Source organism: Halichoerus grypus, chromosome 11 (genome assembly GCF_964656455.1).
Source record: "Halichoerus grypus chromosome 11, mHalGry1.hap1.1, whole genome shotgun sequence".
Taxonomy (NCBI): domain Eukaryota; kingdom Metazoa; phylum Chordata; class Mammalia; order Carnivora; family Phocidae; genus Halichoerus; species Halichoerus grypus.
In genome coordinates, this window is record NC_135722.1 from 103,814,806 (window position 1) to 103,826,857 (window position 12,052).

Here is a 12,052-nt window from a genome sequence, read left to right on the forward strand (position 1 = left end):
AACCGCGACAGGTCTCATGTGGTGCTGTATGTGGGGCAGAGTTAAATACGAAACAGACACCAAGGCACACTGAAATCGTGAGGCAGACAGACGACAGCCCAGGAATGCTGCGACTGAGGCCCCGGCTCCTATGTGACTGCTGACAGTGGGAATGTTAACCCTAAATTTCCTGCCTGGAGTCTGATCACAGCAGGGGGCCATGTTCTCTCTCTCTCTCTCTCTCTCTTTCACCCCCCCACACACTCTCTCTCTCATACACACTCTCACACACAGTCTCTCACACACACTGTCTCTCTGACACACACACACAATCACACACACTCACACACCCTATTTCTCTCATTCACACAGTCTCTTTCTCACACACACACTGTCTCTCACATACACTGTCTCTCTGACACACACAATCACACACACTCACACACCCTATTTCTCTCATTCACAGTCTCTCTCACACACACACACTGTCTCTCATACACACTGTCTCTCTCATACACACACAGTCTCTCATACACACACTGCATCTCTCTCTCTCTCTCTCTCATACACACACACACACACACACACACACACACACACACACATCATAAAGCCCAGAGGACTGTGTTTAGGTGTTTTGATAGCTGTGTGCCTGGAGGTAAAGGTGAGCTGTGAATTTTGAAAGTCGTGAGAAAAATATACTCTCTAGTCCTCGGAGATTATAATGACCATTTAGATAAGAATGATCAAAGAAGCCATAGCATTTGCTCCTACTGTGAAGTTTGGATATTTCGGAGTTGTCAAATGATCTCACAGTTTGGGTGCCTTGGGCAACCTAAATGAAGGGCCAGGTGTCTGTACCAGTCTCCCCAGCAGCCTTCACTGAGGGCTGCAGCTTCTCCCTCAGGAAGATAGATAAGCTGGGCTTCTGTCCAAGAGGGACTTTATGCCTCATGCATTTCAGAGAAAAACATGACTCACCCAGAGACACATAATTTAATACTGGGTTTATCTAGAGAGAGAGAGGCAGAAGGAACAGTGACGGCGTGTGTATGGATGCCCGTGTGTGCAGGTGTGTGTGTGTCCTGGTGATTCTGATACGTTCTCTCACCACAACCACACATATATACACACACACCTACATACATACACAGTGGCACCTCATCTTCCATACCCACTTGAGAACTGCTGTTCTAGGTGTTTCACATGGTCTTTTTCTAAATGTGTGCACTCTTCCTGAGTAATTATCCAAGATAATAATCAACAATGTCATCAACGTGGATTGACTTTTTAGGGTTCCTGTTGAGTAACTGAATCTGAATGTAATTACATGTATTTAATAATTTTCTGTACTTTCTAGTTTAAATCCACTAAAATCACATTAGGGAAAATTCCCCAATGAGAAAATCAATTTGACAAAAATTTTCATAAGCCGAGAGGCAATACCCAACACTATGGCTTCTCTGGGCTTGAAGTAGAATTATGTTCAACCTGGTTTGTCACCATTAAAAGTCTGCTCCTGGCTCAGGAAAACATACTGGACCTAAATAAAATATCTTCCTAATGTTTAAGGAATTAGCTCTATCCTACCCCATTTTATCTTTCTATACATCTATCTTATAATTTCTAGAATATTCTTTTATCAGCCCCATCCCACTTCTAACTGATGAACTGAGGCTAAGAGGGAGGGGGAAAAAAGGAAGGAAAGAAGAGAGGGAGGGAGGAATAAAAAGGTGGAGAGAACATACAGTTGGTGAGCACTTAGTATAACCCAGCAAACACCTACTATGTAGGGACAGATTCTGCTCAAGTGCTATTGATGTGCCCCTTTCATTTAGGAGATTATAGTCAGTTTCCATTGGGTAACTGATTGCCACCAGCTGTCATACCAGCAGGACTGGATCAATTAGTGGTTGGAACTCAATGTAAATAATTACATAATTTATAATTTTGTGCCATGCTAGCTCAAAGTCACCATAAACAAATCATGACGCTTGGACATTACGAGGATTCTCACTAAAGAAAACAGTGATATTACTAAAGCATTCACGTGCTCCAGGCTCGTGCTTGAGTCACATCCAATTCTTCTATGACTCACCACTGTGAACAGTAAAAACATGAATCTGGCCTACTCACATCTGGATTCTAATCATGAGCTAACTACAGAAAGTGCTTCAACGCCCTTGCTTTGGAAGAAATATACACTGAGAGGACCAAAGCCCATGTCAACTTCAAAAGATACTCTAGCCTGATGTCCTCACAACTCTCTTGCTTTGGGTGGTTCAGTTTATCCCACCTTTACCCAGCAGCTCAGAATGTGCAGCAGGAAGTGGAGGCCAATTTGGGGAACTTCTGAAGTTGGTTCAAAGGATGAGTAGCTTTCATGAGGGAGAGAAACTTTGTGTGGCTGGTTAGCAAATACCAAGTGCCTCCTCTATTCTGTGAGACAGAATCCTGGCTGTCCCCATCTCTTTGAGTTAGTCACAGAAGCATGGTGTGGCTGAGGATATTGGTGTCCTGCACATATCCTCTCAGGCCTTACATTTCAGTGTCTGAGGCACTAATTTCCAACTTTTGGCCTCTGCCTCTCTTTGCCTGGGGGTTTTCTCTGACCTCCAGGAATGATCTGCCCATAGGAATGGCATTCTGGAAATGTTGAGGATACGCTGCTTCTGGGAGCAATCATCCGTAAATAACTGATGGGAAGAACTGCTCTCTTGTGTCTCAGTTGGGGTAACTCTGAGGCTCATACTTCATGCTGCCTTCTAGAATTCCCCAGTAGTGTTAAGCTCCAGTTGACCATGAGAGTCACTTAACTGATAATGCATTATTTATTGGATACCTTCTTTTCTCCAACGCACTTCCCCACTAACCTGCCAGTGTTTCCTGGGATCACCTCCCAAATAAATTACACTTGAATCCTAATCTCAAGATCTACTTCTGAAGGAACCCAGACTAACACTCAGGCCATCTTTTCTCAACGTAGTTTTTCTCACCTTGCTAGAACCAGAAGCTTAAATAACTGAAGCTCTCTTGATCTTTGATTATAAACTAGTGTTGAAAATCCAAACAGCCACAGAGACAAGGCAAGTTACATAAATAGGAGAAGTGAGCTGGATAGAGATTATGCTAACCAGATGGGACATACGCTGTCTCAAAGAGCAGCTGCAGCTCAGCCCCAGCCAATTGTTGCCATGTGGAAAAGTAGGCCCAATGCATCCACATCAAGTTTTTCATGAGAATCCAGAAATCCAGATTTTTGGGTAGAATCTCTTAATATGTAAATGTTGGCCACAAATTTCAGATGCTTTTACAACATTCAACTGGCCAAATAAAACACATCTGTGAGCCATATTTGGCCCAGGGGCCACCAGTCTGCAATCCCTGTTACAGAAATTCAGCCCTTAGCTAGAAATTCATAGCTGACGCTTAAAGTAGCAAGAGTTGCTGCTCTTAAACTGAATTTTCACAGCTATTGTCACATTTCTTGAACGGGTCTTGTTCTCACCCCATCCCTAAGTGGTTGTAGCCAACACTGCATATCTGCTCAAAAAACAAAAGAGACCCAAGTGGAAAGAGAATGCTAATCATGGACTTGGCATCAAACTGTGGTCTGGCTTCATATGACGTTCTTAGAGCCAACTGGAAAGGAAACCACCACCCAAATCTGTCACGACGTGTGCTATCACAGTGGGTTTAAATTGGGTGGAAATGTTGTGAGTTTAATAAAATGGAACTGCTGAGATGTACATATATATCTGGGTTTAGCTGATAGCTCTTTCAAGGGCATTGTGATGTCAAATATGTTTGGCAGTTTCAATTCTCTTAGCACCCACATTTGCACTGTTCTTAAGACGGGGTGATTGGAAGCATGTGTGCTAACAGTAACCACGCATAATGTGTGGAATTAAGGAGAGTGTGGAGGTTTTACTCTGACTTTCATGGTTCTAAGCTAAGCTAACCCTTTCCAGTTGTGTGGGAGGAGAGGAACAAAGGGCTACAACATTTTCCTTCTTTTCCTACTTGTTCTTCTTTTTTTTTAATTTTAGGAAACAACTTGAGGCTTTTAGTCTACCTTTTTATTTGGGCATTTAGGAACCAAAATGCACAAATAACAGGAGTTGGGACTCTGGCATAATCATCTCCTCCAGTAAGAAAAATCACTATCAAAGGGTGCTTTTAGTTCTGTGTATGGACCATTCACACACTGGTTTTGATAACTGCACTATGGTTGTATAAGATGCTAATGTAAGAAGAAGCTGAGTGAAGGATATGTGGGAATTCTGTAAACTATGTTTGCACGTCTTCTATAAATTTAAAACCATCTCAAAATAAAAAAGCTTATTTTTTTAAGACTGTTATAAACAAGATTCTGGGGCACAAAAGGGCTAAACTAGGTAAGCAGAACTTAGAGAATCCTGCATTAGTAGGCTTTTGAAGGGAGAGGATCTTGACGTGCTAATATAATACAGAGAGGTGTATTCTAGTTCTATTTTACAGATAGAAACCGAAGTTCAAAGAACTTTACTTGCCAAAGGTTACCCAGCAGTAAGTGCATGATAACAAAGATAGATGACTATGAACATCTTCTGGAGCTTAAATGATTTATGACAGTGATTCGCAGGCAAAGGGAAAAATAAAACAATAAAAGGGACAGATATAAAAGGCTAGATATAGGTATTACAAGTAAATGTAAGAATGTTTGAATAATCAAAATGATATCCCAAATCAGTAGGTGAAGGATTGCTTCTTCAATAGTGTTAAGACAACTGAGTCTGCATTTTGAAAAAGAAAAAATTAATATGGGGCACACTATCTCCTGGCCCCTCCCAATTTACAGAGAAATTGAGCTGAGAGTAAAAAATGAAACTGTAAAAGGGCTAGAAGAAAATAAAGTGACTTTTACTATGTAATTTTGGTGTGTGCAATATTATCTAAGAAAGGTAAAAACCATAAAAGAAAAGACTGATGGATTTCCTTAAATTCGAAGCAAATACACTTTTATGCCCCAGAAACTACCCACAGTGTACAAAAACCCACAGGTTGCCTCTCTGTAGCTACAGCCACTTCCCTTCTGCCCCCATCCCCTCCTTCACACCTGGCAAGCACTAATTTGTTCTGCTTACTATAATTTCACCATTTCATGAATATTATATACATGGAATCATACAGTATTTTTTTCTACACTTTGGCTTTCAACCTGCCTAGATCATTGTATTTTAAGTGAATTGCTTATAGACAACATATAAATGGGTCATGTGCTTTTAATCCACTCTACCAATCTCTGTTTTTTAATTGGTGTATTTGGACCATTTACACTCAATATAAATATTGATACATGAGGGCTTAAATCTGATATGATATTTTTTTGTTTTCTGACTGTTCTGTTTTTGTTTCTCTATTTTCTTTTTCCTGCCTTCCTGAGGGTTATTTGGACATTTTTTTGGAATTTGATTTTCATTTATATATAGTATTTTTTTTTTTTTGTTATTTCTTGTAGATCTTTTTTTTAGGAGCTACACAACTTACCTGAATCTACTAGTGTCATCATTTTACCAGTTTTAGTGTAGAATAGGAGCCCTTCCTTCCTTTATGTCCCTTTATCCTTCCTTATTTATAATATAATTCCCTTGTACATTTAGAACCACAACAGCTGGTGTTATAATTTTGTTTCCACATTAAACATAATTTAGAAACTCAAGAGGAGAGGTAAAGTCTGTTGTATTTACTCATGTCTTTCTTTACCATGATTTTTGTTTCTTCCTGATATTTCAGAGTTCCTTCTTTTGTTTCCTTTCTGTTTAGAGAATTTTCCTTAACTATTCTTTTAGAGTAGATCTGCCGGCAACAAATTCTTTGTTTTACCTTCATCTGAGAATCTCTAGATTTTCTCTTCATTCTTTCTTTTAAATTCCAGTATAATAAACATACAGTGTTATATTAGCTTGAGGTGCACAATATACTGATTCAACAATTCTATACATTACTCAGTGCTCATCACAATAAGTGTACTCTTAATCCCCTTCACCTGTTTCACCCATCCCCCCACTCTGGCAACCACCAGTTTGTTGTCTATTTTTAAGAGTCTATTTTTTTCTTTGTTCATTAAGTTTGTTTCTTAAATTCTACGTATAAGTGAAATTATATTGTATTTATCTTTCTTTGACTTATTTCACTTAGCATTATACCCTGTAGATCTATCCATGTTGTTGCAAATGGCAAGATTTCATTCTTTTTTATGGCTGAGTAGTATTCTAGTGTGTGTGTGTGTGTGTGTGTGTGTGTATGTATACACATACCACATCTTCTTTATCCATTTATCTATCAATGAACACTCGGCTGCTTCCATAATTTGGCAATTGTAAATAATGCTGCAATAAACATAGGGTGCATATTTCTTTTCAAATTAGTGTTTTTGTATTCTTTGGGTAAATACCCAGTAGTGGAATTACTGGATCATATGGTAATTCTATTTTAAAATTATTGAGCAACCTTCATACTGTCTTCTACAGTTACAGCACCAGCTTGCATTCCCACCAACAGTGCAAGAGGGTTCCTTTCTTTCCACATCCTCGCCAACATTTGTTGTTTCTTGTGTTTTGATTTTAGCCATTCTGACAGGTGTGAGGTGGTATCTCATTGTGGTTTTGATTTGCATTTCTCTGATGATGAGTGATGTTGAGCATCTTTTCAAGTGTGTGTTGGCCATCTGCATGTCTTCTTTGAAAAAATGTCTGTTCACGTCTTCTGCCCATTTTTAATTGGATTATTTGGGGGGTTTTGGTGTTGAGTTGTATAGGTTCTTTATATATTTTGGATACTGACCCCTTATTGGATATATCATTTGCAAATATCTCCTCCCATTCAGAAGGTTGTCTTTTTTTATTGTTTCCTTTTTTGTGCAAAAGCTTTTTATTTTGATGTAGTCCCAATAGTTAATTTTTGCTTTTGTTTCCCTTTTCTCAGGAGACATAACTAGAAAAATGTTGCTATGAACAACATCAGAGAAATTACTGCCTGTGCTCTTTTCTAGGATTTATATGCTTTCAGGTCTCACATTTGGGTCTTTAATATATTTTGAGGTTTTTTAAAAAAAATTTTAATTTAAATTCAACTTAATTGACATATACTGTATTATTAGTTTCAGAGGTAGAATTCAGTGATTCATCAGTTGCTTACAACACTCAGTGCTCATTAGTTCCAGCCCCATCCCTCCCATTTACCTCCCCTCCAGCAACCCTCAGTTTGTTCCTTAAGAGTCTCTTATGGTTTGCCTCCTTCTATGTATTCCTCTTATTTTATTTTTCCTTCCCTTCCCCTATGTTCATCTATTTTGTTTCTTAAATTCCACATATGAGTTTATTTTTATGTATGGTGTTAGAAAGTGGTTCAGTTTCATTCTTTTGCATGTAGTTGTCCAGTTTTCTCAACACCATTTGTTGAAAAGATGTCTTTTTCCCATTGCATGGCTTTGGGCTTTGTTTGATCTTCTTTTTCTAGCTTCTTGAGGTGTAAGGTTAGGTTGTTTATCTGAGATTTTTCTTACTTATTGAGGTAATCCTGTATTGCTATAATCTTGTTTCTTAGAACAAATTTTGTTGCATCCCAAAGATTTTGGGCTATTGTGCTTTCATTTTCATTTATCTCCATGTATTTTATTATTTCCTTTTTGATGTCTTGGTTGATCTACTCGTTGTTTAGTAACACGTTATTTAACCTCCATGTATTTGTGTTCTTTGCAGATTTTTTCTTCTAGTTGATTTCTAGTTTCATAGCATTGTGGTCAAACTGCATGATGTAACTTTAATCTTCAATCTTTTTTATCTTTGTGATATGTTCTGGAGATTGTTCTATGGGCATTTGAAAAGACTGTGTATTCTGCTGTTTTTGGATGGAATGTTCTGAATATATCTGTTTAGATTCATCTGGTTCAATGTGTCATTCAAAACCACTGTTTCCTTGTTGATTTTCTGTTTGGATGATTTGTCCATTGAAGTAAGTGGGGTGTTAAAGTCCCTTACTAATTATTGTATACTATCAATCTCTTCCTTTAAGTTTGTTAATAGCTGCTTTATATATCTGGGTGCTTTCATGTTGGTTGTATTATTACTTACAATTGCTATATCTTCTTATTGAATTGTTTCCCTTTATGGTTATGTAGTGTCCTTCTTTGTCTTGTTACAGTCTCTGTTTTAAAGTCTATTTTGTCTGATATAAGTATTGCTACCCCAGCTTTCTTTTCAGTTCTATTTGCTTGGTAAATATTTTTTCATCCCTTCAGTTTTAATCTGCATGTGTCTTTAGGTCTGAAATGAGTCTCTTGTAGGCAGCATATAGATGGGTCTTGTTTTTATCCATTCAGTCATCCTATGTCTTTTGATTAGACTGTTTAGTCCATTTACATTCAAAGTAATTATCGATAGGTATGTACTTATTGCCAGTTTGTTAATTGTTTTATGGTGGTTTTGTTCGTCCATGTTCCTTTCTTTTCTTGCTGTCTTTTCTTGTAGTTTGATGGCTTTCTTTACTGATATGCTTGGATTCCTTTGTCTTTATTTTTTGTATATCTATTACTGGTTTTTGCTTTGTGGCTACCATTAGTTTTATATATAATATCTAATGCATATAGCAGTCTATATTAAGTTGATGGTCACTTCAATTTGAACCCATTCTAAAAGTACTAAATTTTTACCCCTCCCTCCACACACACATTTTAGGTATATGGTGTTATTATTTACATCCTTTATTTTGTGAATCCCTTGACTGATTTTTATAGATATACCTGACTTACTGCCTTTGTGCTTTAACCTCCATACTGGTTTTATAAGTGATTAATTTACTACTTTTATTATGTTTATATGTGCCTGTGAGATTTTTTCCTTTCCTACTTTTCTTACCCCTACTTATGGTCTTTCCTTTCCACTCAAAGAATCCCCTTTAACATTTCTTATAAGGCTGATTTAGTGATGATGAACTCCTTTAACTTTTGTTTGTCTGAGAAACTCTTTATCTCTCCTTCTATTCTGAATGATAGCCCTGCTGGATAGAGCATTCTTGGTTGCAAGTTTTTTCATTTCAGCACTTTGAATACATCCTGCCACTTTCTTCTGGCCTGCCAAGTTTCTGCTGAAAAAATCCACTGATATCCTTATGGGGTTTCCCTTGTATGTAAATGTTTTCCTTTCTCTTGCTGCTTTTAAAATTCTCTCTTTATCACTACTTTTTGCCATTTCAATTGTATGCCCTGGTGTGGACCTCCTTGGGTTGATTTTGTTGCAGGCTCTCTGTGCCTCCTGGATCTGGATTTCTGTTTTCTTCCCCTGATTCAGGAAGTTTTCAGCTATTATTTCTTCAAATAAATTTTCTTCCCCCTTTTATTTCATCTCTCTTCTCCTTTTAGGGTCCCTATAATGCAAATGTTATTATGCTTGATGGTGTTGCTGAGTTCTCTGAATCTAGTCTCACTTTTTATTATTCTTTTTTCTTTTTCCTCTTTGGCTTGGTTGCTTTCCATTACTCCATTTTCCACCTCACTGATTCATTTTTCTGCTTCCTTTAGTCTACTGTTTATTCCTTTTAGTGTATGTATGTATGTGTGTGTGTGTGTATGTGTGTGTGTGTGTGTGTGTATAAATATATATGTATTTAAGATTTTATTTATTTGACAGAGAGAGAACACAAACGGGGGAGCAGTAGGCAGAGGGAGAGGGAAAAGCAGGCTCCCTGCTGAACAAGGAGCCTGATGGGGGGTTTGGTCCCAGGACCTGGGATCACAACCTTAGCCGAAGGCAGATGCTTAAACGACTGAGCCAGCCAGGTGCCCCTAAAGATTTTATTTATTTATTTGACAGAGAGAGAGAGAGAGTACGAGTGGGGGTAGGGCCAGAGGGACAGGCATAATCCCCACTGAGCAAGGAGCCCAATGCAGGGCTCAATCCCAGGACCCTGAGATCATGATCTGAGCTGAAATCAGACACTTAACCAACTAAGCCACCCAGGCGCCCTGCCTCAAGTATATTTTTCATTTCAGTTATTGAGTTCTTCTTCTCTGATTAGTTCTTTTTTTTTGTATTTTCTATTCCTCTGTTTAGGGTCTCACTGAGTTCCTCCACCCTTTTCTCAAGTCCAGTGAGTATCTTTACAACTATTACTTGAAATTCTCTGTCAGGTATATAGCTTATCACCACTTTGTTTAGCTCTCCTGCAGCGATTTTGTCCTGTTCTTTCATCTGGGACATATTCCTCTGTCTCCTCATTTTGTCTGGCTTTCTGTTTGTGTTAGGAAAGTCAACTACATCTCCTGCTCTTTAAATAGTGGCCTTTTGAAGAAGTCCTGTAGTGCCCTGAAGTGCAATGTCCCCTGTTCACGAGAACGTGGCGCTTTAGGGGTTTCTCCTACGTGTTGCATGCACCTTACTGCTGTGGTTGAGATGTGTTTGCCTTCAATCCAGTCATCTGCAGTGGCTCTTTTTGCCTGTTGTGGCCAGGGTTTGATCCCTGTGCTGTTAAGAGGCCAGTCTGGGGTCACCATGAGTTTAAGTTGGGTTAGACCAGATGTTTACCAGAACTGCAATTGCACAGACCTGCAGGATGCTTTCCCCGTGTTGTCCCTGAGAAGCTTTCATTGGTGGGTGGGGCCTGCAGTCAGACCCAAGGACTGTCCCCAGTCCTCCACTGGGGCTGCCATCAGACTGGTGTGGGTGCTTGTCTTCCCCTCTCCCCAGGGCAGGAGTCACTTTGGAGTGGTGCTGGCCCCTGGCAGCTCCTTGCACACTGCCATGCTTTAGTGGGCTCTGGGGGGGTGGGGTGTGTTGGATGGGATGGATCTGCAGGAGAATGCAGAGAGGACACACTGTTAGTAAAACTAGCTGGCAAATGTTTGTGCTGGTCTCTATTGTTTCCTGCAGGTGTTTGTGTATTTAGGCTGGAGGGCAAGGGAGAAAAATGGCACTAGCCAGCTCTTTTCTTTTGGAGAAGTCTTGTAAATATCCCTACCCATCCTGCCCAAGTTCTGAGATTAGTAAATATATCTCCTTCCCACATACTCCAGACATTTTTCAAACCGCTGCTTCTATGCTGGTTCTCAGCAGGGGCTGTTTGTTGTGCTGTCTCTTTAAGGGTGGGGACTCAGTTTCTTATTGCCCTCCAGCTCTCCCAGACTTGAGCCTACTGATTTTTAAAGTTCCAGGTGTTAAGCCCCACTAACTGTAAAAACTCATGAAGTTAAGCCCCTCTGGTTTTCGAAGCCAAATATTAAGGGGATACATCTTCCCAGTGGGTGCCCTGTGCTAGGGGTGCGTGGTATGGGCTCTGCTCCTCTCCCTTCTCCATGTTTTCAGTGTCCCTCCCCCTTGTGGTTAGTCTCTCCCAGGTTAATTTGTTTCCTGACCATGTATCCAACCTTCCTAGGGTTTTTGATGTGGCCTTCCTTTCTACAATTAGCTGTGGAGAGTCTCTTTTGCTAGACTTTGGGTCATTTTCTGGGTTATTTACAGTGGGTGTTATCTATGTGTATCCTTGGGACGAGGTGAACTCCTATAAGATCCTCCTCCTCTGCCCTCTTCCCCAGAAGCTCAGAGATACCTTCATTCTCAAAGGATATTTTTGGCAGCATGAAATTTAGGATTGATGGGGTTTTGTTGTTGTTGTTCAGTACTTAACAAAATATTATGCTACTTCCTTCTGGCCTCCATAGCTTCTGATGAGAAATCCATTGACATTAGAATTGTCTTTCTTGTATAGGTAAGGTTTTTGTTTTGTTTTGTTTTGTTTTCTGGCTGCTTTTGAGGTTTTTTTTCTCTCTGTCTTTAGTTTTCAGAAGTTTAATTATAATGTGTCTTGGCATAATCTTCTTTAGTTTTTTTTCTGGTTGGGGTTTGCTTGGCTTCTTGAATTTGCATATTTCTATCTCTGGTCAAATTTGGAAAGATTTCAGCCACTATTTCTTTGAGGACTTTTTCAGCCATCCCCTTTTTCTCCTCCTTTTCTGGAGCCCTGGTAACATTAATGTTAGATCTTTTATTATAGTCCCACAGGTCTCTGAAACTATGTTCACTTTTTCTTTCAGTCTCCT

The 12,052-nt window shown here is 39.3% G+C and overlaps 1 protein-coding gene across 11 annotated transcripts in view; it reads right to left on the reverse strand.

Annotated features, from left to right (window-relative positions):
• POU2AF2 (POU class 2 homeobox associating factor 2) overlaps nt 1-12,052 on the reverse strand; it is a 484,065-nt gene that overhangs the window by 200,279 nt on the left and 271,734 nt on the right. The window lies entirely within an intron of this gene.